At 37.9% G+C, this 25,970-nt stretch overlaps 1 long non-coding RNA gene across 1 annotated transcript in view; it reads left to right on the plus strand.

Moving 5' to 3' along the window:
* Positions 1-25,970, plus strand: part of LOC137765740 (uncharacterized) — a 724,300-nt gene that overhangs the window by 471,980 nt on the left and 226,350 nt on the right. The gene's annotated exons all lie outside the window — the stretch shown is intronic.

A 25,970-nucleotide genomic window follows, 5' to 3' on the forward strand; every position in this document is an offset into this window, starting at 1 on the left:
TATAATATTAAGTGAAAATAATTAAATCTCAAAACATTATGTAGAGCATAATAGCATTTTATAAAGTTAAAAGCAATCAAAATATATACACATTGTATACATAATATATATACATATATGCATACATATGCACAAACATAAATTTAAGAATACCTATAGTTGTGATAAACTACATGAAAAGGAAAACAAAGAAATGATAAACTTAAAAATCAGGATAATGGTTATCTTGGGTGGAAGAGGCAAGAGTGTAAGATGGGGAAAACTATATCGATAGATGTAGCTTATTATAAAGCTCCTAACTCTTCTTTCAGGGACTTAAAACATTTATTTTTTTTTTCATTAAAAAATAACTATGTGAATAAAAGTAGGCCAGGTATGGCCCAATAATGAGTATGCATCATGTACCAAGGATTATGATTTATCTAATTCCATATACCTGAGGTACCAAAAAAAAAAAAGCCACAATCATTATGTTAGTTATCTATTGCTAAAAAAAAAAAAAAAAAATTACCTCAAAACCTTACTGACTTAAAACAAAACATGCATTATCTTTCAGGAATCTCTCATGATCAGGAATTCAGGGGCAGCTTAGCTGGGTGGTTCTGGCTTGAGAACTCTCATGAGCTTGCAGTCAAGATGTCAGCAGGGGTTGCAGTCATCTGAAAGCTTGACTGGGGCTAGAAGATCCACTTCCAAGGTGGCTCACTCACAGGATTCAGAAGTCAGTGTTGACTGTTTGTCTCAGTTTCTGGCCAAATGAACCTTTCCATAGGGCTGCTTAAGTGTCTTCACAACATAGGGGCTGGATTCCCCACAGTGAATGATCAAGAAGAGTAAGGAGAAACAGCAACGGCTTTTCTAACCTCACGTTGAGAGTCATACAAATCACTTTTGCCACACTGTTTTGGTCACACAGGTCAACCCTCATAGGGGTTGTAGGTAGGACTATACAAGGGTGTGGATACCAGGAGGCAGGGATCATAGGGGGTCATCTTGGAAACCAGTACCACACAAACCAATCTGGCTTACCTTGAACAACTAGCTTTTTTATATACTACAACTATTTAATTCCAAACATTTCTCCCTATTCTGTTCTTGGTGGCATTAGAGAATTTGTTTTTCTCTCTAGAGTTGGAGAAGAAAGAAATAATTTTCTGCTTTTGATACAATAATACTAGCATTCTAATTTCAGCCTTTAGATTTAATTTCTTAATAAACAATGTATTAGCTTCCTTCTGCATGTGCTTTCAACTGTGTTGAACTGTATTATTTTTTTTCTTTTCTAATTCTAGAATTTCTAATTTTTAACCTTCTAGGCTTCATCCTTCCTAAATATACTTAAAATTATTAACCATTTTGTTACTTTCATGGATTTTTTTCCCAAAGCTGTAGATTTGTTAATTCGCTTATTTTAATGTTTTTCTGTTTTTCCACTTCAAAATATTTGTCCAAGTGGCTTTTTGTGCATTCAACAAGTAATTATAGAGACTCTTTCATATGCCAAAATAGTAGAGTATCTCTGCCAAGCAGAATTGGGAAGGTATGGGAATAAATACACGTAGGGGAAAAAGGAGGAGTATTATAAGGAAAGGTAAGGGCAAAATATAAAGTAAGAAATCAAATTTAAAAGTTGGAGGGATTCTCAATTTTTCTACAATACCCTTCTATTTGAAAGACCTGCACTTCAACCATGCCAATTTAATAGTTGACTATTATACTGAAAGATCAACTGAGAATCATACACCAAAACTCCAAGGTCAGGCTTTGTGAAGTTTTAATACCTGTGGGACTTTTCACTGTTCCTTATCAGTGACATAGCTTAAAATGGTGGTTCACTGATCTTATGGGTCATAAAAGTGTGTAGCTAGTAAGAAATAAAAAGAAAAACTTGTCTAGTACTTTATAGGTAAATGAAAATTAGCCACACAAATAATCCCTTTTCCACTATTGCTTCACTACTTGTCAAAATACATTCAGGTGAATAAATCACAAAGGGATCAATTGATTGAAGAATGTGTGACATAATGTTTGCTGTCCCCCTGTGACCTATGTCTGTTCCCAGCCCACATCTGCAAGAAAGAGATTTTCATTAGAGAGCTTCTTTTTTTCCTTATTAGAATTCATTAACGCTGGAAAAAGAAAAAAAAAAAATATTTAGAACAAGAAATCATCAGCACAACAAAATAGCACATGGAACAACTAAGGAATATTTTGCATCCTCAAAAGAATACTCATGAAGGAATAAGCATGTTCCGACCATATGTTTTCATGTAATAGTTTACAAATGTATCAAACCACATAAAAACTAATATTAGCCATTTTGGTGGGAAAGATGACCCCTTTTCTTAAGAATGAAGATTTTAGCGTATTTATTTTTCATATAAAAGGAGAAGTGATTAATAATGTTATAAGGGGTCATAAAATATTTTTCCTTGAATTTCTGCCTAACCAAGACTTGCAGTTTAAGTCAACTGAAGTCTAATTCAAATTTTGCAACCTTTTGATATCAGATTGAAAGGCACTTACTAAAACAGATATAGAAATAATATATCATCTTATATTCTTCTGAAACTGCTTACAGTATGTTCTAGGATTACATACCATAGTCTCCAAAAATGTGAATGACTAGTGAGACAATGAAAAAGGACTGGGCCGCATTCCCTTTTTTTTTGTTTTTTTGGAATTCATTTATCAGTTGAGCTTCAAACCTGGGAGGCTGAACCATGAGTCTTAGAGTCCAGGGTTGCCAACTTGGGGAGGTAGTGAGACTTAGCTAGAAAGGTTTCCAGGAAAGAGTAAACTCAATCAACTTGCTATGGCTAAATATTTGAAACCTGAAATTTTCAGGCTTCCAGGTCTGTTCTGATCTCAGCCAGGCATTGGCAATCAAGAAAAGTTCTCATTTTGTGGTATTCCGAGCTACTGGACAAAACTGCAAAATATCAGTATGCTCTATTGCCCACAAATGAAATCTTTACCCTACCACCTCCAACCCTACTCCACCCAAATTTCCCTTTTTTGCACCCTGAGCTATTTGTTCATTCCTAGATTGCCAATATCAGTTAAGTGTTGATCAGATTCTAGAATATAAAAGTAATTAACAGTAAGGTGTGAATGAGGTTTACAGGTTCACAAGGCAGATTTGCATTTTAAAACAGGGGCTTGTTAAACACAAATGAACTTCTAATAGATGGAATGTGTGAGAGAGATTCTTCTCTCTAAGTGATGGGGAGATTTCCAGTGCTCTTTCTCAGCCCATGGGTACACAAGTACAGTCTTGTTGGCATTCCTCTCCCCTCTGCAGGCTCTCACCAGTCACTCCTCTTTTATCCTACCAGTAACCTTTGCAAATAGTGCATATTTAAAACAGAGAATTATTAGAGAATTGCTTGATAGAATTTTGTGCAAACCTGAAGGTCTTGGGCCTCACATTAGGTACTAGAGCCCTAAATCTCACAGTAGTCAATGTAAACAGACAAAAATGCCACACATTAAAGGATTAACTCTCCATTTAGTATATTTACCTGTTTAATTATTTAAATGAAGGGCAATTTATAAGAACTTTCCTATAATTACTAAAAGAAAGAAATGTCTTTTTAAAAACTGGGGGAAAAGATCAGAGACCTTTTAAAAAATAAAATTATTTGATTACATTCATATAGATGAAAAACTGAAAAACACTTTCCATGTAATTTTGATGTCAGACTAAGAGAATTAACTCTGAACACCTAGATTTTTTTCTGGGCCAAAGAATTTAGAATTTCAGAGAAGAAAGAGTAGAATCATCAATAAGAAGAAAGAGGAGTATGTCAGTAGGGATCCAGGAATCTCTTTTTAAAATGTGATGAGCAAAGAGAAAATTGTTCTGTTCCACAAACTAGCCCTTCTACTCCAGCTCCTCTTGCTCCCAAGTTTCCCTTTCCTTTTCCCTTTGAGGAAAGATTATCTATATCAGAAACTCATGAAACCACTAACAAAACCTTTGACCACAATTGTGTACTTGAAAATTCAGCCTTTCATTTTCAGGCCTCTGTGCACAGGGTCCATAGTCTTTCCCCCTTAGATCTTTGTGGGCCACCAATGTCCATGCACAGGTGTCACCCAGACATGTGATGAAGCTGTAAAAGAAGGAGATTCTAGAGAAAGACCCCTGTTCCCATATGTGTGCTCAGTCTTAGCTACTGCAGTTTTTCTGCCGTCCATCCAAAAGCCGTCTTTATTATAAAAAACTAATAATAATAACTATTTTGAAATCATGTCAGTTTTTTACAGACTATATAGCTCTTTCACTTCTGGTTTTTAAAATGTCCTTAAAGGTAGTTTAGAAGGGGTTAATAATAATGATGTTCACAGAGATTATTTGAATTTGCCAACTGAGCAAACAGTTGAATTAGGATTCAGATCCAAGAGTTAAAGAATTTTACTTCATAAACTGTGTTTTTTTTCATTACAACAAAATTTAGGGGCAGATATACCTTCTTGTATGAAATAGGGCTAAAAAAACCCCAGTACTACCTAAGATTAGAAAACCTAAATAATTCATAGAAATATGATTTTCCGAAATTATTCTTATCTTAAAATAAACTTTTATATGGCAAGATCTCTCCAGTTGAAGCATTGGGATTAAAGTAATAAAGTTTTAGTTTATCTCTTTCTCTTTACAGAAGTTGACCAATAGTGACTATTTTAATTTGCCCTAAAGAGAATGATTATCACTGTAAATGGTGTTATAAATAACTTTTTTAAAGCTTGTATGTAGGGTAACCCCATAATTTATCATCCAAACTATGGCAATTTTCAGAGTGAAAGTGACCACTATTAATAATTGTGCCTGAACAGCTGGAACTGAAACTATCCTGAGTAAATAGGGAAATATGACTATTCAACTTATAGGACATAATTCTGGGTTTAAGAGTGATGCATTTTGAATGAAAAAAGGCCAGCAGAATCAAAATTCCTATACCTGACCTGTAACTTGCCCCAATTCCCAATTCCCATGAAGTTGGCTCTTAAACACTATAAGCACTATTGAATGCTTCAGTCTCATGCTCTGCCCAAGAGATGACAGTCTGGGGGCATCCATTTAAGACCAAGTCAGAAGGAAGAGTGTCACCTGCTGAGATTCAAACTCCATGTTTTTTTATACCACTTGGTCGTTGGGGGTTCCCATCTAAACTTTGACTATGTACAACGCAGAAACTCAAACAGACATGTTCTGTGCAGTATTCCCCAGTAAACCTTAGTCACTTTCATAGGGGTCTAACTGACAGGCATTAAACCAACATTTGAAATGTCACGAGGGAGAATCTGTCCAACAGTTAAATTATTTTTACAGCTGATCAAAATAATATTATGTAATATTATATTAGTAATTGATAAAAATAATTAAACTGCTAAAAGATAGATTTTTATACACCAAAACTAAATTTGATAATGTAGGACTGTATTTAACCTTAGAATATCCTCATGACAGGCACAAAAATAAATTTTGTTTTGAAAATAAAAGGTACTATTTATGAGAATGTATTGCTATGTACTATCCACGCAACATGCTGTCTTCCAATTTTGCCTATAAAGTGCTATATTGAACGGTGACCCTCTGAGAGTGGTACACTGAACACAGAATAACATAACCAGAAAATGACAGCTCGAGAGAGAGTTTGCTGGATATCTGGAAATTCTTCAAATGAGATTACTTTGGTCCACCTAGCTTAAGAAGTATTTTCCTAGTCTGTATAAAGTTCAAATTATTTGATTTAGTTCCTGGAAAAATGTCAGTTTTCTTGCAACTTAAACTTTTATTTGAGGTAGAAAGTTTCCCTTCTGGACAAGTTGCAGCCTGGAAGTGGTAAAATGTCTAGAGAGGGGAAACTAATGAAACTTTGTTGTGGAATAGTTCACAAAGGAATACAAGATGCATTACATAATGCAGCCCTGTGTTTGTGGAGCCTCTGACAGAATCCTGCAGTTTTAGCTCGAGCTGAAAGCTGCCACCAAAGTCCTCCCCAGATCCAGGCAGCTCTGAGTCTTTTTCCCCACCTCCTGCCATGATTACTCTGGCTTCTGATTAAATCATACTTTATATTTAAGGTCACTAACCTAAAACGACCCAAAGCTACTTATTTCTCTCTTCAACAGTTCCCCATTATTTGTAATATTTGGAAGACTTGAAAATAGCTTCTGTCCTAACTTATGTAGCCTTTTCTCCAAAAGCAAATGCTATACTGTAATAGTTTCCTTACTCGTGGGTTCAAACGTCAGGTGAAAGGTTTTGGAAGCTAATTAGCGTGCTAAGGAGTGTGGAGCATTTGGGTGACTCACAGCCGTGCTACCTGAGGGGTAGAGAAAATGTCTTGTCGCTAGTGATATTTAACGCGTGTTGTCTCCTCACTTAGTTTTAACAGAGCCAGAACTGCGTTGCATTGTTTTCTCTATGTTTAGTAGAAATCTTATTTATATCATCTCTTCTTTAAAACATCCATGCCTTTGGGGCTTAGTCTTATTTCTTACTTAAAGTATATTTCTACTAATTTTAGAAAATTTTACAAGTTTGTTTTTATTGTATTAATAACTGAACTAGGTTGTAACAAATTCTTGTCATAAAAATTCTTATTTTAGACTCAAAATTTTCTGTTTTGACCTGGTTTAATCCTCTTTTCTTAACAGAAATTTCCCCCTTGTTTTCAGAGTGAGCATTTCATTACATTTATTGAACGTCTAGTATATATAATCAAGATATGAAGCAAATGAATATTTATTAAATACCAAGAATGTGACCAGTATCTACCATCTAGTTAGGAAGAACAGTTTGGATAACTCAACTTATGAAAATTATTTCTTGGTTAGAAATACGTTCAGTAGCAGAAATTCTGACTTGAGTGGCTTAAACAAATAGGGGTTTGTGCTTCTTACGTAACAAGTCCAGAGGTAGAGAGCTGCTGGTGTATGATAAACTCAGGGTCAAAATCTCTGGGTTTATCTTTGCTTTTTTTTTCATGCTTGTTGCCATATGTTCACAAAATAGTTGCTGCAGCTGGAAGTATAATGTCCATATTCAAAGGAAGAAGAGGGAAGCAGGGGATCACTTTTTACCTCTATCAGAAAAGAAAAAGCTTTCTCAGAAACCAGCTTCTCAAGCAGATTGCCACATAGATCTTATTGACTAGGACTGGGTCCCAAGGCCACCCTTGGTTGCTAGGGAGGCAAAGAAATCAGGGAACAGATTTGTCATAATTGGCTTAGAAATATTATAACTCATCGTTCAGGACTAAGCACATTGCCACTCTGAACAAAATAGGAGTCTGTAGGTAGGAAGAAATGGGGGAATAGATATTGAGTAGGCAATAGTGTCTATTCCAGCTGTACTAGTCAAAAAAAAAAAAAAAAGAAGAAGAAAGAAAATTAATGTGGACTACAAAAACTGGAAAATGATTTATGGCTGTGATAGGACATAAGCTGGACTACAAGATAACTAAAGGAATTAGACTGATAAAAGAATGACAATAGGACACTCCAGCTAAGGGAAGAACAAAAGCTTAAAGTCAGGAACATATATGCTATATATGGGAAGTAGACACTGCATTGTGAATTCCTCAATTCTTTGAAGGCAGGAAGTAAGGCTTATTCCTATTTATTTTCCTAGTGTCTCACACATAGTAGATGCTTATTGAATCATAGTAAATGAATGTATAATATTCCAACCCAGAAGTCCAGACATGATTTAATAAATCATGGAGATAATAGAATACAAAATTTAAAATTTAGGACTCACTTGGCAATACCAAGATAAAGGGAAACACTAATATAGTCTGGCTACACTCTAGAATACTTGTTGGCTAGTACTGGAACCTGGGATGCCTAAGCAAGGTGGAGCAAGAAATGGAGGCTGAAATATCAAGTTAATAATTTGAACTTGATCTGTGAAAACCTGATTATGTTTCTGGAGTAAAGTTTTCATAATATACAAATGATAGTCTCCAACAGGCCCTCCAACTATTGGAAGCCTAGAGTCTGTTGCTGTCACTTGTCCCCCTTTTCTCCAAGTTCTGTTCTCTGTGACCTTCAGGGATTTCCACTGTGAAAGGAGCTTTGGAAAAATGAGAAGTAGTTTGCTGGAGATTCCTAGATTCCTACTCTACAGTAATTGACATTTTACTTTTATTCAGTTCCTGTTCTATGCCAGTCAGTCTGCTGCAGTTTTTAGGAGATCATTAAAATACCTGACTACAAATTGTTTACATTCTAATCAAGAATTTAAATATCATGATTGATTTAAGTAAAAAAAAAGAAATTTAATACTGTTCAAAAAAAAATCAAGTTGGTCAAAAGGATAGTTTGACTGGCTTTTATTGTCATGGTACTGATTTAACCAGACAGCTCAGGCCAAGAGTCAAACAAACTTGGTTCTGCAAATACCACATGAGTAACTTCCACTGGAGAGAAATTATCTTTCTCATAGTCCTGCTCACTTTCTATTTAACAAAGGATAAAGTGTCTTGTCCTATTTTGTTTCCCGAACCCTGGAATTTAAATTTGGTTTACCATCTACAATATGGCTAAATAGTAAACTGAAATAATAAATGAAAGTAGTTTCATTTTTGAATTGCACCTCCATGAATCCCACATAATTTTAAGGATTTGCAATTCCTTTTTGTTTTCACAACCTTAACTTTACCTGAAAAATATGCCAATGGAGTGGGGGATAGGCATGGTATTAAAATGTATAACCTTAGTAATGGCATTTCTAGCACACTTATGGTCTGTAGCCATTTCGTGAAGTTTACTTATTGCTTTAGGCTTCAGCCTCCTTGGTTAGATTAGAATACTTCAGATTATTTGAGCTGAAGAATACTTTTTATTTTGACAAAAGAACATTCATTTTGTTGTAATTAATTGAGTTATATATTTCCAGTGACAGATCTTTAACTCCTCCAAAGACCTGTAACGTTATTAATATTGCACTTGGATAAGTCACTTAATTTATCTGGGTATCAGTTTTCTCATCTGCAAAATGAGGTAACTGGACTCACATGATCTCTAGCAACTTTCAACTCTGGAATTGTATGATCTCATTTTTCAGTACAATTCAACGAATATTAATGAAATACTTACATGATGCAAATCAATATGGTAGGACCTAGATGGATACAGAGATAAATAACGTGATTTTTTCATGCAAGGGGTTTACAACTGGATGCATTCAAGATTGAGATGTATATTTCCCAACACATCCTAGCTCCTCATGTTTGGGATGTCATTTATGAATGAGGGCATATGATTCATTCCCAAAGGGGAGGAAATTCATTCATTTGTTAGTTTTTCATATCTGGATTTGGAGAAACAACAAAAAAAAGGGATCTGAACTATCATTTTAATAATATTGTGCAGTTGTATCCCACCTTCATTGCAGAGAATTTAGAGCATTCCAGACCATTATCTCATTCATCCCTAAAGAAGTCCAATGCAAGTAGAAAGGTGTAAATATAGTTATTCAAATTTTAGTGATTAGAAAACTGGACCCTAAATTTCCTGGAGTTATACAATGAGCAAGTGAGTGAGAACAGGTGAAATTCTAGGAACCCTCACTCCAGGACTGCATAGCCAGCTTCCCCTGTGAGTGACAGTTTCTTTTAGCAAGTTCTGCAGAGCCTGATTGCTAAACTATCTTCCACACCTGATCCTTCCTTATTCTTTATCTGAAGAGCAGCCATTGATGATTTCAGATGTATCACCAGGAAAAAAAAGGGTTATAGTGGAAGAATGGAATGTGTACAGCAACAGATGTGACACGCAAGTTGTGATATAGTGATATAATGTTCCAGTCTTCAGTTTGCACTAAAATTAGAAGTGAAGAAAAGTTGGGGACTCCTTCGTCAATCTGATCCATATACATTTGACTATAGGCCCAGCAGCCATAAAGAAACCTGTGCTTTTGCTAGGCGAGAACGTCATTCTGAACATGCCACCCTGGAAACTGCCTCAGTTCTTAGCATCACTAGAATTTTCCTAGCCTTCTTTTGAGGGGAGTTAGTTGGGAACATAATGAATTTACTTCTTTTTACAAATCCTGCAAGCAGCTCCTTGGAAACAGGTGATTAGGTTTCCTTCTTTACCTAAATCTTCCTAGGTAGTAAAAAAGTCATATCCGTGTTTCGTCTCATGGTTTCCTTAGTCAAAAATTTGCATCTGAGGCCTAGGAAGATGTTTGGTTTTCACGATTGAATGTTTAAACAGGTGCACACTGCACTGGTCTGGCTGAGAAAGGTAGTCTCTTCCTTCTGGAAACCCTGACGTTAAGAGAAAGATTCTCATGCCAGCTTTCATGAATGCTTGTGAAGGAAAGTGCAGGTGATTCTGAAGTCTTATTACCTGGGTTACCAACCCACTTGCCTCCCTCCCATTCTGTGTTCTCATGAAGAAATTGATTTAATAGATTCAAGATATTAAATACATTCTGCATTAATATTATATGCCCTCTTTGAATCCAAGTGGCAATACAATAGAATTTCATTTTATAAATAACACCTTTCAAGCTAACACCACAGGGCATAGTACAAAAGAATCAAAATAGAACACAAATGCTGTAATCAAATGCAGACCCCAGGAAGGCTGATTAAAAAGGCATGTCGCTAGTAAGAGCAGCCGACAGGGTAAGTATAGTGGGTCAGAGCAGAAAAGCCAGCTGAACAGAAGGGCAAACTAAAATAAAATGGACTTGCCTGCCTGATTCACATGGACTTACGATTCGTCTTTGTCATCATCTACTTTTGGACTCAGGAATTGCAGGGGAGAGGTGTGCGTATGTGTTTGCCGGGGAGGTGGAGATCAAATGTACGCAGGGTCATTAGGTTTATCCTCAGTCTTCACACACAACACAAACAAAAGAAAATCCTAAAGACAACCACCTGCAGCTGCCAGCGCTGCCTACAGTATGATCGTGAGACAGCCCAACAGGGCTTGTTTTGCTTGATAATAGCACTGGTTTTCAGAAAACACAACTGAAGGAAACAAGTAGATCCTTCCCATAATAGTGGGAACAGATAGTATTGCTATAGCCAGGCATCAGTAAAAACAGATGAATGGGTGAGATGGGTGCTTTGTGGCCTTAGTCTTGAGACAGTCTTCTCTCCACAGGACCCTCTTCTCACCCAGTTGCTTTCTGTGCTCTCAGCCTCTCACCACCACAACCCTTTCTAATGTCAAGTGTTTGTGTTTTTAAACCCTACCTCTAGTTATAGAATAAAAGGTTCTGCCCCCTTCTTAAGGAATTAGGTGAAAACAGTGGAGGTATTTGAGTATACCTCCCCATCTGTATGTAAAATTATTTCTGACAGTGATCACTGTATACCTTGAGGAATGCATTAAGCTGGTCATTTACTTATGCTTTTCTATTTAATATTGAAGGTAGAACAATATAGGACAAGAATCATAGGAAAAATTTCCTGCTAACTATGTGACATTTTTCTGAAAAATAGCAACTTATAGTTAACAGCCTCCCCAAAAATGAATCATGGAACAGCAAATATGGGTTCTAGAGTCAACAAAAAGAAAAGGAGAGAGAAAGGAAAAATAATAGTTGAGGTCATCTTTACCACTCTTGAAGCTGTGGGTTGTTTTCAGTGACTCTCCTGATTACCCACTTAGTTGAAATTCTGGACTGGGATCACTAATGTGTAAATTTAGGTCAATAGTTTAGTATTTCTTTACATTTTTTCCTTATCTGTTAATTATAAACAATGAAAACGTATGTGGGCAGCATTTGTGGAGGAAAGAAGGTCATTATACAGATACAAGTATTGCCACTTTTATTTAATAGAATATTATTTTCCTTAATTCTGACAATATTTATTTCATTATGCAGAGAGTCAGTATATTATTAAAGGTAAACAGCAGGCCTAGTAAGTAGTATAGTAAGTAAGAGAACACTGGATTGTAATCTCCGAAGTGAGCTATTTCATAAAGTGTGTAAGCAAATAACTCTACCAGTTATCAATATACTGCCTCTCAGATCCAAATTTACCCTTCCTTGCCTGCTCTACAAAAATGTATCTGGGTCCTTTAAATATTTTTCCTTTCCTAACTGTGTGAGTGTGCTTTGTCAGTGAGGAATCAGACAGACATTATAGGAGAAAGAGGTTCTCCTTCCTGGCCCCCGTGTATTTTTTGGCAGGCTCCTGCCGTGCGCATGGTTCTCTAAGGCCTGGCTCCTGCAGCACATACAGCTGCCCCGGTGCCCAGCAGCTGAAGCACAGGTAGCTTCTCCGGTGCCCAGCAGCCAGCAGCTACGTGCAGCACCCAACACACGTGCATGCACACACGTGCACACATACACACATCGGGTGGTTTATGTAGTAGTGTGCCTCAAATGAGACAGCCTCCCTGTGAACAGCTTCCCTGGCACCCTAGAGTATAGATTTCCAGCAAGTTTTACTGACACAGCTCTCCAGCAACTTCTTTGCCATTCATTCATTCACTGGATATGCCTTGTCCAACAAGGACTAGATCCCAGTCTAGAGGTGTAAGGGACTCTTCCTTGGGCACTCTCTATCAGCCCTAGAAGTTGTGATTGCTCCTTATATTTGCTTATTCTTATATAATTTACAATTCTCTTCTTATTAGTTACTTCCTCATTACTCCAATCCCCTGTTATAGTTAATAATTCTTTATATTAAATTTTTCCTATTCAAATTGCTGTGTGATTTCTCTCTCCTGATGGACCCTGACTGATACATGACCAAAGAATATTGAAATAATGTGTTGTTTGGGAGTAGGGGGAAGTCAGTCATCTCTTTATGGAGTGGTTTAGCATTAGTATGATGTGCCTTATCCAGGCCTGGCTATTAGATGAACAAAGAGTTTTGAGAATTTGATGCTAGATTGAAAAGTGACATAAGAATATGATGCTATATACTATTTTTAACTGTACATATGGTTTTAAGGACCCAATTTTAAAATATTTTACTTGATTTCACTGAGAGTTTTTTTAAAATGTAAACTATAATAAGGCAAACAACAAAAGACTGGACTCAAAAATAATTTGTTAGCCTTGAAAAGATGTTGCAAAATAATAACACTATAATGTGAATATGTAGATTATTAATGCTAGGGAAATAATGATACCCATCATTTTTTGAGAACTCATAGCAATAGAGGTAGATACCGTTATTATCCCTATTTACAAATAGAAAAATATAAGTTCAGGAAGGTTAAAGAACTGGCCTAATGTGGTATGTGTAGTAACATTTCAGAGCCAGAATTTGAACTTAGATCTGCCTGTGAGCCCTGGCTCTAAACCATTGCTCTCTGCTTCCAGAACACTCGTACTGAAGTAAATAGCAAACTACCTGGGAGAACAAACACAGAACACTTGTTTGTGTTATTTTCATCAAATATCCAGAAAAAGAAACTGTAATGTAACCCCAGAATGTTTAAGCACACACCCTGAGATATTTCTGAGATAATCTACTACTCTTACCTAACAAGATATGGACAAACTGGGTGAACACTGGTGATCAAATCCCCAGAACCAAAGTGTTAACCGTGTATTAAAAACCCAGCAGCCTTTATTCAGAGCTGAATTGAAGGCAGATGAAATATTAACAGCAGTTCTAGCAGCACAAAATGAAATATGAGACCCTGTATCAGAAATTATTAGTAACCTGTTAAAAGAAATGCTGAAAAATGGCAGTTACCAAATTAAAACTGGGAAACAGAGCCCAAATGGGAAATTTTGAAAAGTTTGGAGGAAAATAAATGACAGATTGTCCTCTTGGCTCTTATTACTATGCCATCCTAAATCCTACTTGGCAATACATGGTGGAGGTGAAATAAGAACTGCATCACTGCCAGTGCTGGTCCTCAAATTTATAGTCCTAAGTGTCTGCGAGGGTGTCTAGGATTGATCGGAAAAGTAGTTGGAATTTGGTAGCTTTATCTAAATTGAAGAGTCTGGAGACTCTTATTATGAAAGGCTTCCTCTCATTTGTGAATTGGCCCCTTTGCTCCACTTTTGGATGCCTGGCTTCCTCCATGCCGAGCTGCACTAAATGTTTCTACATGGGAAAGCTATTCTCCTTAAATGCTTTCAAATTTAAAGCATCTATCTGGATATGTTCATGTTTACGACTCAAAATATCTAGCATCAAAAAAAGAGAGAAAGGTTACAAATACCAAATACCGGCTAGTAAATGAAGGCGATATTTTTCCATCAGTAACTGAGAACAGAGAAATGACTATAAGCAGAGTTGTTGAGCAGTTGGTGCCAGAGAGAAAAAGGAAATGAGCTATAGAACCATAGGATCTTAGTGTTGGCAGAGACTATGGAGTTCAGGCAGTCCAACCCTATCATTTTTCAATGAAGACGCTGAGACATGGGGAGTTAAGGGACTTGACTTGCCCTAGACACATAGTTGTTTACTGACAGTCAGGCCAAAAACATTTCCCAACTCCCAGTCTGGAACTCTGTAGTTCAGCATGCTACTGCCATTCTCCACCGAAAATTAACACTAACCCAGCCTGGAACATAGACGAATTCAGCATCTGTGGGGGGCAAGAAAAATGATGAATTCTGAGATGGAAGTCAGTCTGGGAAAAGGAGAGGGGAAATGGATGATTCTCCGTCATTGTGACTCTTTGGCCAACTTTCTGCAAGACATTTTATGTCAGTTTACTCCCCTGTGCCTTCCCACAATAATAAAATAATTTGGTTGTAATTCTCCAGGGTTTATATTTATGCATTCAAATTGGATTTGGTTAGAGAATTCTCCCATGTACAGGTTATCTTGATAGGTTTGTGGGTGGCATTGCTATTGATTCCTGTTATTTATGTGAGCCTGACTTTTTTCTCTAGCACTGAAATGTGCTCCAGAGTCCCTGTGGGGAGAATCTTCTCCAACGGACACCCTAACTAAGGATCAGTTGTAGGTTTAAGATACAGAAATTATCTTCTGTTAACCCTTGTATTCTATTAACCTCATGAAGAACTTGAGCCATATGTGGGCCTTATAATCAGATTCATGAGTTTGGTGAAATAATTTTCTTTATTTGGAAGCACAGGATAATTTGAAGTAAACCAGTAGCAAAGAAGATACGATAAAAATGTTTCAGTAGGATTCCCTGTGATATAGCAGTACAGGTCTTTTAGACCAATCGAATATTTTTCAGAATAGAGCAACCGGAAATGAGAGAATCAGACAGTATGATGAAAACTACAGATGGAATGCTTTGCATGAAAAGTGATTATATACAAGAGAGGGCTCAGGAGCAGGTAGGCGTGGAGTTGGAAAGGGGTGGGTAACTGAAATAAGAGAAGATAATGCTTGACCAGGTCTAGTAAAATATTCCCTGCCACAACTGCTGTTCCATGAAGAGACTGAGCCAAGAGGCCTGAAAAAACTAACCTTAAGTTCAGCGTTGCCATTATTGTGGGAGGCATCAGGGAGAGCACATCCGGATTTGTGTTTCACAGTAATCACTGCTGGGTGTCAGCATTCATCAGCCAGATGGTCAGACCCACAATTAATCAATTAGGCTGGGATGATCAACTGGACTAAGTTTTCCCTTTGGTAAAAAACCCTCATCATGCGGTCAAGGCCGATAGCACTTTTATCCTGTTGCTTTTGGAGAAGCTTCTAAAAATCCCTCTTTTCTTTTTTAGGTCTCTAGTTACTGAATGCTATTAAGCTCCAAGCTGCTTTGACAACATAGATACCCCAAATCAAGATTTTAACATAATAGACTTTTAACATCCTCTGTGTTCAAGCATAATGTTTAACGTCTCCAGATAGAAACAAGCTTTCTAAGGCAACATTCTCTGAGGAATGTTGCTCAACTGATTTTACTAGAGTCTTCTTATTGGTTCCACTCAATACAGTGCAACGACACTGGGAATGATTCTTTCACTGGCACTTATGAAGATGATATGATAATCAAATATAAACAATAACACTTTATTGAGTGTTCAACCTGTGATAGATACTACTGTGATAAGGACTGACAAACACTGATTCCGTCCTTATAATAATTCAATGTGATAATATTCCATTTCAAAGAAAAGAAAACTGAGGCTAGAAAGTTCATTTGCTCAAGGTTAAGCGTTTATCAAAGACATGTTGAGATGATTTAATGATCTCTGGAATGAAAACTAAATAAAATTTACATTTTTTACACATCTTACACATCTGTATGTCCTTAAGGGATAACAATTAGAAATATATGGTGGGTCCTTATTAGTCCTGTTCAAAGCACTGTAAAGAAATATTTCACTAGCATTTCCCAGCTCTGTTGATGGTATTCTCTTTTCCCTGCCATTCTTGCTGCATCCCATCTGACTTTTGAAGTTGCTTTCTTCCTTATTTGGGGGCCATCACCACTATTTGCTGATAATTCTGTCCCCACCTCAGTTTCCTTATTTAGAAATGGTTCCTCTAAGTTTGTTTCATACACGAAGTCTTTTCTTTATCCATTGGCTCATTCAGGTGATTTGCCTCCTCCAAAACAAAATGTTTATTACTGATTTATTTTTCAGGTTGAACCTGATTTTTTCCTCTGGCTGTTTTCTTTTCCCTCTCCTCTTGCTTATGACAGTACTACTGCACAGGAAGAGGTGTTTGAAAGTCCTGTTGACTAGAAGTGTCACTTGCTGTTGGAGGTCTATGCTGACCCCACTGGGTAGAAATATAGACACAATTTCATATTTCCCCTGTGTTCCATCATTGAACTTATGTCTTTCTTTTCTCTTAGTTCTTCTCTACTGCCATCCAAGCTTAATTTAAGGAGTGCTTCTCTTTAACCATTTTGTGACCAGATTTTACAGGCTATTCAAGGACACTATTGACCCAAATGCACATCTTTGAGATATTAGGCTTTTACTTATAATTACATTATTTTATGGAACATGAGGCTTCCTCTTGTTATTCTACTGCAGTGCTTTTCTTTTGTTTGTTTGTTTTGCTACTTACCAAACTGGGAAAGCAATACCTAAATACCAGGATAGTGTATAGGTAACCACTGTTTCTTAAATCAAGTTCAGGAGCACATGGAAAAAAAGGTATTCCAGAGATCTTAATGAGCATCTTTTCTCCTCCAGGGCTCTACCCGTGCCCTCTTTTTCTGTCTGTGGTACTCTAATTTGTTCTTGCTATGTTTGGTAGGCAGCTGTTCTAAGTTTTTCCCTTGCTGCTCCTTTTTTGTACACTCCTACAATCTTCACCCCAGAGCTGATGAGGCTCTTTCATTTTGACCTGCAGTATCTCCGTGAATTGCGGAGCTGAGCCCTGCCATCTAGACCGCCTTTCTGCTTCATTTTGCTTCTGACCTAAACCCCCCCCTGCTATTCCAGGCCTGGCCTCTCATGACCAGAGACTGCTGACTCATCCTGGCCTGTGCCAAGCTGTGCAGTCGCTTAGCGATGTGGACAGGAGTCGAAGGACTAGAATGAGATCACTGAACTCATTTCACTTGTTGCTTACGGTACAGTCCAGCATGAGCTGGAAATGTAGGAACCTCAGCCTCCCGAGCAGAAAGAGTAAGTAGATTAAACACACTGCATCACCAAGTCCTCAACAAGCAGTAGTGGGGTGGCGGGTGGAGCTGGCTTTTTCATGGCCGTGTCTAGGGCATTCCGGTTCATCAGGAATGTTCCTTTGTCCTCTCCTTCCTCTCCTCCACAATCGCACCCTCCCCCCACCCCTTCCCTGAACTTCCCTTCTGAAAATGTCTGGATGGCACAGCAATGATCTGGGCAGAAATGAAATTTTGCTAATAAGCAGCCTCCACAAGAAATCCTAGAGCAGTGACACTGTTGGAACTGCTTAGTTTGTCTACTGGGAACTGACATGAACTTCCCAACAGAATTCAAGGAAATGAAAAAAAAATCTTTTTTTGTTCTCCTTTTCTTTCTGATTCTCTTTTTCTTTCTGTTTTGAGGGAGGTAGTTTCAGGAGACATGGCTGCATTCTGGTGTGGTGTAAAGTTTTCCGTCGGGAGACAATAATGAACATTCCTCTGGCAGGACGGGATGGGCTTTTTTTCCTTTTTTTTTTTTTTTTTTGTTTCTCTTGCTGTTGTTTATTTATAAGACATTTCCTCTCAGTTAGTAGAAGTTAGATCGTAAGAGGCTCCAGTGATTTTCCTTCCACCTCCCCTCCCTAATTTCTGTGCTTCAGCACTCTGGAACACTGTGAACTTGACAAACTAATCAGAGCAGGGAGCTTAGCAGCCAGGCCTGGACACTCTCAAGAGACTGTGCTGATTCTCAGTCGATACTCCTTGGATCAGGAACCATAGTCCTGGTGAGTGGTGAGGTTCCAGAATTTGATGTGTCAAGGATTCTATTCTTGGTGTCTCTGAGGCAGTCAGGAAATAACGAGTGTTTTTCAAAAGGAAAAAAAGAATGCAGTTTTTTTAAAAAGCTACCAAACAATCCAACGGCCTGATGAAGATTTTACTGTGCACAGCTGAGAGCACTCTATGGACAATGGCTGAGCCTTGAGTCTGTGCTCAGGAGGAGCCTGCAGGCTTAGGTTTCATGCTGCCACCGATGGATGTCAGCCTTGGCAGGCCTGGCAAACATGCTTGTGGGAGGAGGGAGATAGGTGAGTGAGTGCAGCTGGGAGGTAGTAGTCGGGGTGGTAGGAGGGGGAAGTGAAAGTGGGATTCATGGTTTGTTTGGAGTTTCTCTCTACCAACTTTTCATGCATCTCTCTTCTGCACATTTACATTATGCTCAGAATACATAACGTACCCAGCTAAGCAAGAAAGAGAAGTGGATGCATAGCAGAAGAACATTGTTAATACTGTTCTTCTAAAGATCACTTTGCTAAGAACTGGCTGTTTTTAAATGTTAGGGAAACTCCCTCCACCCGACCTTTGGAAAATATTATTTGTCATACCCTCTCCTTTATTCTTCTGCATTCATGATATCAAACAGAAGAATGCAAGGAGAATCCTTATTTGGTTCCAGGGAAATTTATCATTGTGACCGAGGAAAACTAGATGACTGTCCTCACAGTATTAAACCCAAATATAGTATTGTCCTCAATATAAGAGATTCTGATTGAGTGTGCTCTGGGAAGTTGTCGAAGGAATGAAATGGGGGTGGTTGCATGCTGTCTGATATGAGACTAGCAGAGGAGTCAACAGACCAGCTTTTGGTGCCAATACATGCCTTCCGTGTCCTTGTTAATAATTCACACTCTCCCTGGAAGTGGAGTTTCGGTTGGAATGTGTATTTGTCTTTTACCATCAGGTCCCTACTTAGTTGCTCTTTCAGAGGTATTTGATCTTACTGTGTTTTCTTGTCTTCTTTCCAATTTCAAGAATCCAGCATGTTCCAAAATATTAAGAGTGGAAAAAACAGAAAACAAAAAAACATGGTGGCCATAAAAGCATTTGACTGTGTGGCAGCATCTGAAGTGAATTGCTCTTTGGAGAGAGGGAGGAGTCTTTGAAGTCCCCAATATGGTTCTCATAGGCTAAAACTTCCAAGAACCACAACCCAGCCTAAGGGGCACTTACTCGATGTTCTTAAATATTTGGAAAGAGATGCTATTTTATTGTTTTAGTTTTCCTTGCTGTTAACACATTGCCAGTAGATTCCTCCTAAAAGTTGAAAATGCTTTAGCAATAGTTGATTTTACATTTAACCAGATGTGTATTCTGTGTGCCTGTTGTGTGTACTCTTGTCCAAGCTGGTACAGTCATCCAGCATATTACAGTGATACTTGGCTTTGGAATTTTGTTTGCTACTCTGGGCGATTCAGATTCTTAACCATTGAACTCACGCATGCTCGTGTATCCCTGTGGTCCCTACAGAGACTGACCCCTGCTACAGCCTCATCAGGGTCTGTCAGTGACCTCTAGAACAAAGAGGCAGCTTCCTTTCACAATTCCTATAGTTTGTGAGGCACATCAAATTCCTGAGCTGTCATTGTGATAGGAAGCAGTCCCAGAGTTTTATTAGGACCAGTGTGCTGAAAGTTTAATGGTATATAATGGAAAACTTGCCTATTTCAGTTAGGCCATGTTAGTTATGACCATACTGCTTGTATGTATAATGTTCCTTGGGGATTTTCCATTAATTCTTTTTTTCAAAAGAAAGAAGTTGAAAGGGAAAATAGTGTTAAAATTTTTTTAAAGTTTGATATAAAAAAATGTAACTAGTTTTACCCCGTTACCACCAAGACCTACGTTAGGTTGTGCCTTCCTCAGTTAACACTTAGGCTGCACAGACTGCTGGGAGAATTGTCTGTTCATCTCTGGTAGGGATGATGTCTATTAGGACTGCACTGAGGGCAAGCTGTATATCTAATACTTAGAAAATATTTTATTATTGAAATCCTGTAGCCTGTATATGAAATTTTATGAGCATCTTTAAGCAGAAAACAGGTAAACACAAATATCTAAGAGTACATCCCAAGAGATGACATTTTAAAAATATAACCTGACAGAGAAATTGTCCTCATTGTTGCCAAGATCTGGAGTTCCACATGGCTGTGGAAGAAAGAATTCTATGGCTAAGTTGGAGTATTTAAGTCAGAATTTGATCAGTACACCTCCGACAAAAAGGCAAGATAATGATGTGTTTCCTTCCATTTAAATGGTTGTAAATGGTTACCTGATCTTTTCAAAACCTATCTTATAAACCTTCATGGTGTACTATCAATAATTCAGTTTTCCAGTGCTGATCCCCAAAATTTTTATTTCATTTCAGAGGATGCACGTTATAAAATGTATATTATCTTGCATGTGCATTTTCGCTGTAAGTACTTCCTATGTTATATTTATTTAATTAGGCAGTCACAAAGAGACACAAATGACATTGCTAAATAACAGAATTATTATTGCCCCAGTAAGAAATTATTCTTTCTTATTTATATAGAAATGCTTTTTGAATTTATGCGATTCCTTTCAAAAGATACATATCTTTAAACGTTAGGACGAAGGCGTTGATTCATTATATCATGTGATTGTATATGTATGTTATCTTATGCATAATCACATACCTATATTCAACTATTAAAAATATAACCAAATCCTAGCTAGGCTTACTTGCCTTTGAATTCAATCAAACGTTTTGCAAATCAACCATAAGTGAAATGTACTTGACATTTTATCACACTGACAACACAGAAATTTTACACAAATATTTATGAACAATATCTGCAAAAGATAAGGTTTGGTTAGCTGATAAGATTGGTAATTATCCTTCATAGAACATACATGTTAGATTATGAGCCTAAATTCTATTTATGTACGACTTCAAAATATTAATTGCTATATGTATAAAGTAGTTTAAAATGAAGTAGAAAGAAATTAAATTGCTTTTAATTATCTGAAAATTGAGACTATATTTAATGATTCACTTTATTTTGTAAGAATGAATTTATATACAAATGACCCAGTTTATTCTAGTTTCTCGGCTACTTAGTTGTACATTAAATACTTTGATGCTGTATTTACATATCAGCATCAGCAACTATAATTTCCCAAATACCTTTTCAAGATAACCAGCCAAGACATATTCTTGTGAAGTCACACTTTTCTTTGAAGCTTTCCATAATAACCCAGATTAAAAGTGGACTTCCCCTTCTGACATTAATTGCATTTTAAAAATCGGTAGCTTTTGTTTGACACTTATCATGTACTGCTTTGAATTGAAGTTTTTTTATATGTATGAAACTACACGTGGTTAGAGGAAAGGTACTACATTTTATGTTTATTTATCTCCCTTCCAACCGATGTCAAATTACCTTAATCTGAATGGAGGATCAACGAATATGTGATGAATGAATGAATGGATGAATGGACGGATGATATCTATATGGCAGTGCATTGACATTGAGTACGTATTGCTTATCGTAAGGAAGAAATACATCCAGAAAACAAATCAACAGATTCTTCTATATCTGAATCCCTTAAACTCTCATATTAGATCTTCCAGCTAGCTGACAGCAACTCCAGTCGTTTGCCAAGGTAGCTTTTCTAATCTCCACAATGCCCAGGTGATTTCTGATGGGACATGGAGTCTTGAGCTTGCAGTGGTTCCATTCATTTTCCAGGACTCATGAGGGGGCCAAATACCCAGGTTGGTCTGCTCCCGCAGTCTGAAAGTACCAGACTGGCCTCTAATGTATCATATTGACCAAAGGCTCCTCCAGCTTGTCAGTACTTGCTTACAGTCAGTCAGTGGTTCTTCCTTTCCTCAAACTCAGCATCTAAGGAGCTCAGGCTGATGTCAGATGTGGAAAGGCACGAAGACTAGCTATGAATGCCCATTAACTAGACAGGAGAGGGGTGGGGCAGACAGACAGCACAATAAAGAGAGGGGCAAGAGGACAGGCAGCCAAATCATTTCCACGATCTTAACAGGCACTAATTAAATGCCCTGTTTTAGGCAAATAATAGCTGAAAATAGCCAAGGGCAATTGTTTCTCATGAATAAGTAAAGAAATTGGTGGGATGTCTTGGTGCTTCCTCAGTCAGTAAGCTGGAGCACACTAAGGCACATTTGGTGCTCTGGACACATCGGAGGAGAGGGGCCTAAATGGTACCCTGCTGACACGAATAACATCCGGAGACTAACTTCATATTACTACAAGCTGACCCTAATAAACAATAATTAAAAGAAGCCAAAATATTTCGTGAAATTTAATTATATCTGTTATCAACTGTCAATCAATGGTCAATCAACTTGGCAATCCCCAAACTACATCTAATTCTGTCTCCTACACTGAATTCTTTTCTAGAGCTTCTAATATATATAAATGATATGTACTAGTTTGATTTCCATCTCTTTTTATTTTTCCTATTTATCCTCCAGTAAACTGAATTCCTAGATGTAAGCAGCCAGAGGGAGAAAAAGGAGTGATTCACATAACGGATAATTAACCCTTGAACAATGGAAAGTTAACTCTCCATAGACATGCCAAAAACTGAAATGTTTTGTTGTTGAATGTGTTCTCCTTTGAGTGTTAACACGTAGAGGACATCTCCATTAGCGCAAACTTGGCACCAAACAACCTGTTCATTCTCAAGCTGCAAATGCCACACTCACCTTCCAGTTCATTCTGGCAGGATTTGTAGCATGATGTCCTCTTGGGTAGTCATGTTCAAACCACTCTGAGGGGCAAAATTGTATGAGTGCCTAATCCACTTTTGAAAATGAAAGAAAAGGATCTGTTTTTATGAAAAGCACCTAATAAGGAAAGACACAAATTGTAATAAAAAGTGTTAGCACCTTGCATCTCCTGTTAATTGCCTTCCTAGTCAAAAGGAACCAAAATAGTGTAATAAATGTTAGACGTGCATCATAAACAGAATGCAGAAAAATGTCTCTTCCTTTTAACAGTGAGTTAAAAGAGTAGCAAACCTTAAACTACCCATATTGCCTTAACTTAGGCTCCTATCCTTATTCATCTATTTCATTTGTCTAATGAGGATAATAGTACCCATTTGACTTATTTACCAGCATTGTTATGAGGATCAGATTACAAAGACTGTCTCTTCATTACATTCATTAAACATGGATTTAACATTCATTCATTCACTCATTTATTTATTAATGCAGGAAACATTTTTGAACCATATTCTGTGTCAGATATTATTCTAGAAGCTAAAGCTTGATTCATTTATTAACAAATATTTATTAAGGAGCACATACTATGCACCTAGCACTTTTCTAAGGGCTGAGGATACTACAGTAAACAAAACAAACAGGAGTCTCTATTCTCAACATACTTACGTTTTAGGCAGGGGAGAAAGATGACAAACAGGTACATATGTAAAATATATAGTATGTTAGGTAGTGATAAGTGCTGTGGAGAAAAGTGAAATAAGAAAGAGAGACAGAGACAGAGAGAGAGTGTGTGTGTGTATATGTGCGTGTGTGTCAGGAGTAAGGTTGCAATTTCAAACTGGGTAGAAACGGAATGCCTCACTAAGGGGACAACATCTGAAAAAGATAAAGAAGCAAGTTTTGTGGATATCTAGGCAAAGGCATTTCTGGCCTGGAACTACCAAGTGCAAAGGCCCTAGACAGAAATGGAGTTGTATCAGGCAAGTCTGAGGGGTAACAAGGAAGTCTGTGTGCAGGATCAGAGTGGGCAAGCAGGGGGATGGTAGATGTGACAGGGAAGGCAGTGGGGGCCCGAGCACGTGGGCCTTTATATGCTGTTGTGAAGGTTTTGGCTTTGTCACTGACAATACAGAGATGAAAAGACGTGACCTCAAGTTGCTCGTTGGTAGACAGACAGATAGGGAAGCAAGCAGGGATAATGGCATATGCTAAGTATCGTAACTGGAGGATGCTCAAGGAACCTCGGAGGCACAAAACAGTGAATGTTTTACCCGAATGCACCTTGCGGCAGAGGGTCAGGGAGAGCTTCATAAAAGAGCTAATAAGTCCCTTCTGGGCCTTGAAGGATTTTCCCAGATGGTCAGAGGGAGGAAGAACATTCAGTAAGAGGACCAGAAGGGGCAAAGACACTTCAATAGGAAATAGCATAGCAGAGTTGGGGAACAAGTATCGCTAATGTTCAATAGAGGAGTGTGGAGAAATGATGCTATAGATGTAGGCAGGGAACAATCATGTTGGGCCTTGACTGCCATGCAAAGATGTTTTAACTTCATCTTGGGGCATTTGGGGAGCCATTGAAAGGTTTTAAGTAGAGAAGGTTAATGATCAAATTGTGTTACAGAAGATCACTCTGGCAGCAGGGTGGAGGATAGATTGGAGGAATGGGAGAATAGAGACAGAAAAATGAGTTAGGAGGCAACTAAAACTGTTCAGACAGAACACAATGAAGCTCTGAACTAGGACAATAACTTTGGGAATAGGGCGGAAGAGACACGTTCGAGAGATAAGAGGCAGAATGAACACAACTTAATAACCTTTGGGCTGGGCATCAAGAGGGGGAGTTTTGGATTGCTCCCAGGTTTCTGCCTTATACAACTAAGCAAGTAAAGCTATGAGGAGGAGGAATGGGTTTCGTAGGCTGGGGGAAGATGATAAATTTGCTTTTGAATGTGTTAATTTTGAGATGTTGGGGAATTATCCAGACTGATGCCTGGTAGGCTGTTGGATTTAGTCAGGAAAGCTGGAGATAGGTCAGGGATAGAGATGAGTTTGGCAATCATCTGAGTCGTCAGCTTCAGGATAATAGTTAAAATTACAGAGTGGGCTTTTCTCAAGGAAAATTTATTGACAGAAAGCAAAAGGGAGCAGATCCTTGGAGTAAAACACATTTATGGCACAGAGAGAGAAAGAGGAGTCTTAGAGAAGATTATTCTGAGCAACTATTATGTGCCAGCCGTTGTGCTAGATTGTGGAGGAACCAAGATGACTACTACCCAGATCCTGCCCTGAAAGCACCCACAGTTTGTAAAAATGTAAGAGGTTACTATCACCACCAACCATGGACAGTGCTAACAGAGGAAATGTCCAAGCATAACAGAGAAAGTAGTACAGAATATTTAATTAGCATTAAGGGAGATTATAAAGGCAGAATCCTGGAAAGTTTGCTGCATGCATGTCGCCATACCGTTCATTTCTGATTTCTCTAATACTTGTATGTGTATGTTCCGGTGTTAGCATGGGTTCAAGCTATTGGCAAAACAAGCCAGGTGTAAATTATGGTAGAATTGAAATCGATAGCGCTTTGAAGCACTGGAGTGCCCAGTTCACATCAGGGCGTGCGTCTGTGTTCACTGAAACGTGGCTATCAAGTGCACCCCGAGTCATTAGATGTGTTATCCAGTGAAAAACAGCATAATGATATTTTAGCAGAGCAGCCTTATGATAAATTCTGCTTTAGTGAAACTCCATATACAGAGCAATTTCTCCTGGCCGTGTACATTGCACGGCAAAGAAAGGATATCCTGCTGTGTATCAGAAGGCTGTAATTTCATTTAGGGGTTCTATTGACATCGTAAACTGCAAGAGCAGAGCTCAAGTGGCTATTTAAGTCATAGGA

Source organism: Eschrichtius robustus, chromosome 6 (genome assembly GCF_028021215.1).
Source record: "Eschrichtius robustus isolate mEscRob2 chromosome 6, mEscRob2.pri, whole genome shotgun sequence".
NCBI classification, from domain to species: Eukaryota; Metazoa; Chordata; class Mammalia; order Artiodactyla; family Eschrichtiidae; genus Eschrichtius; species Eschrichtius robustus.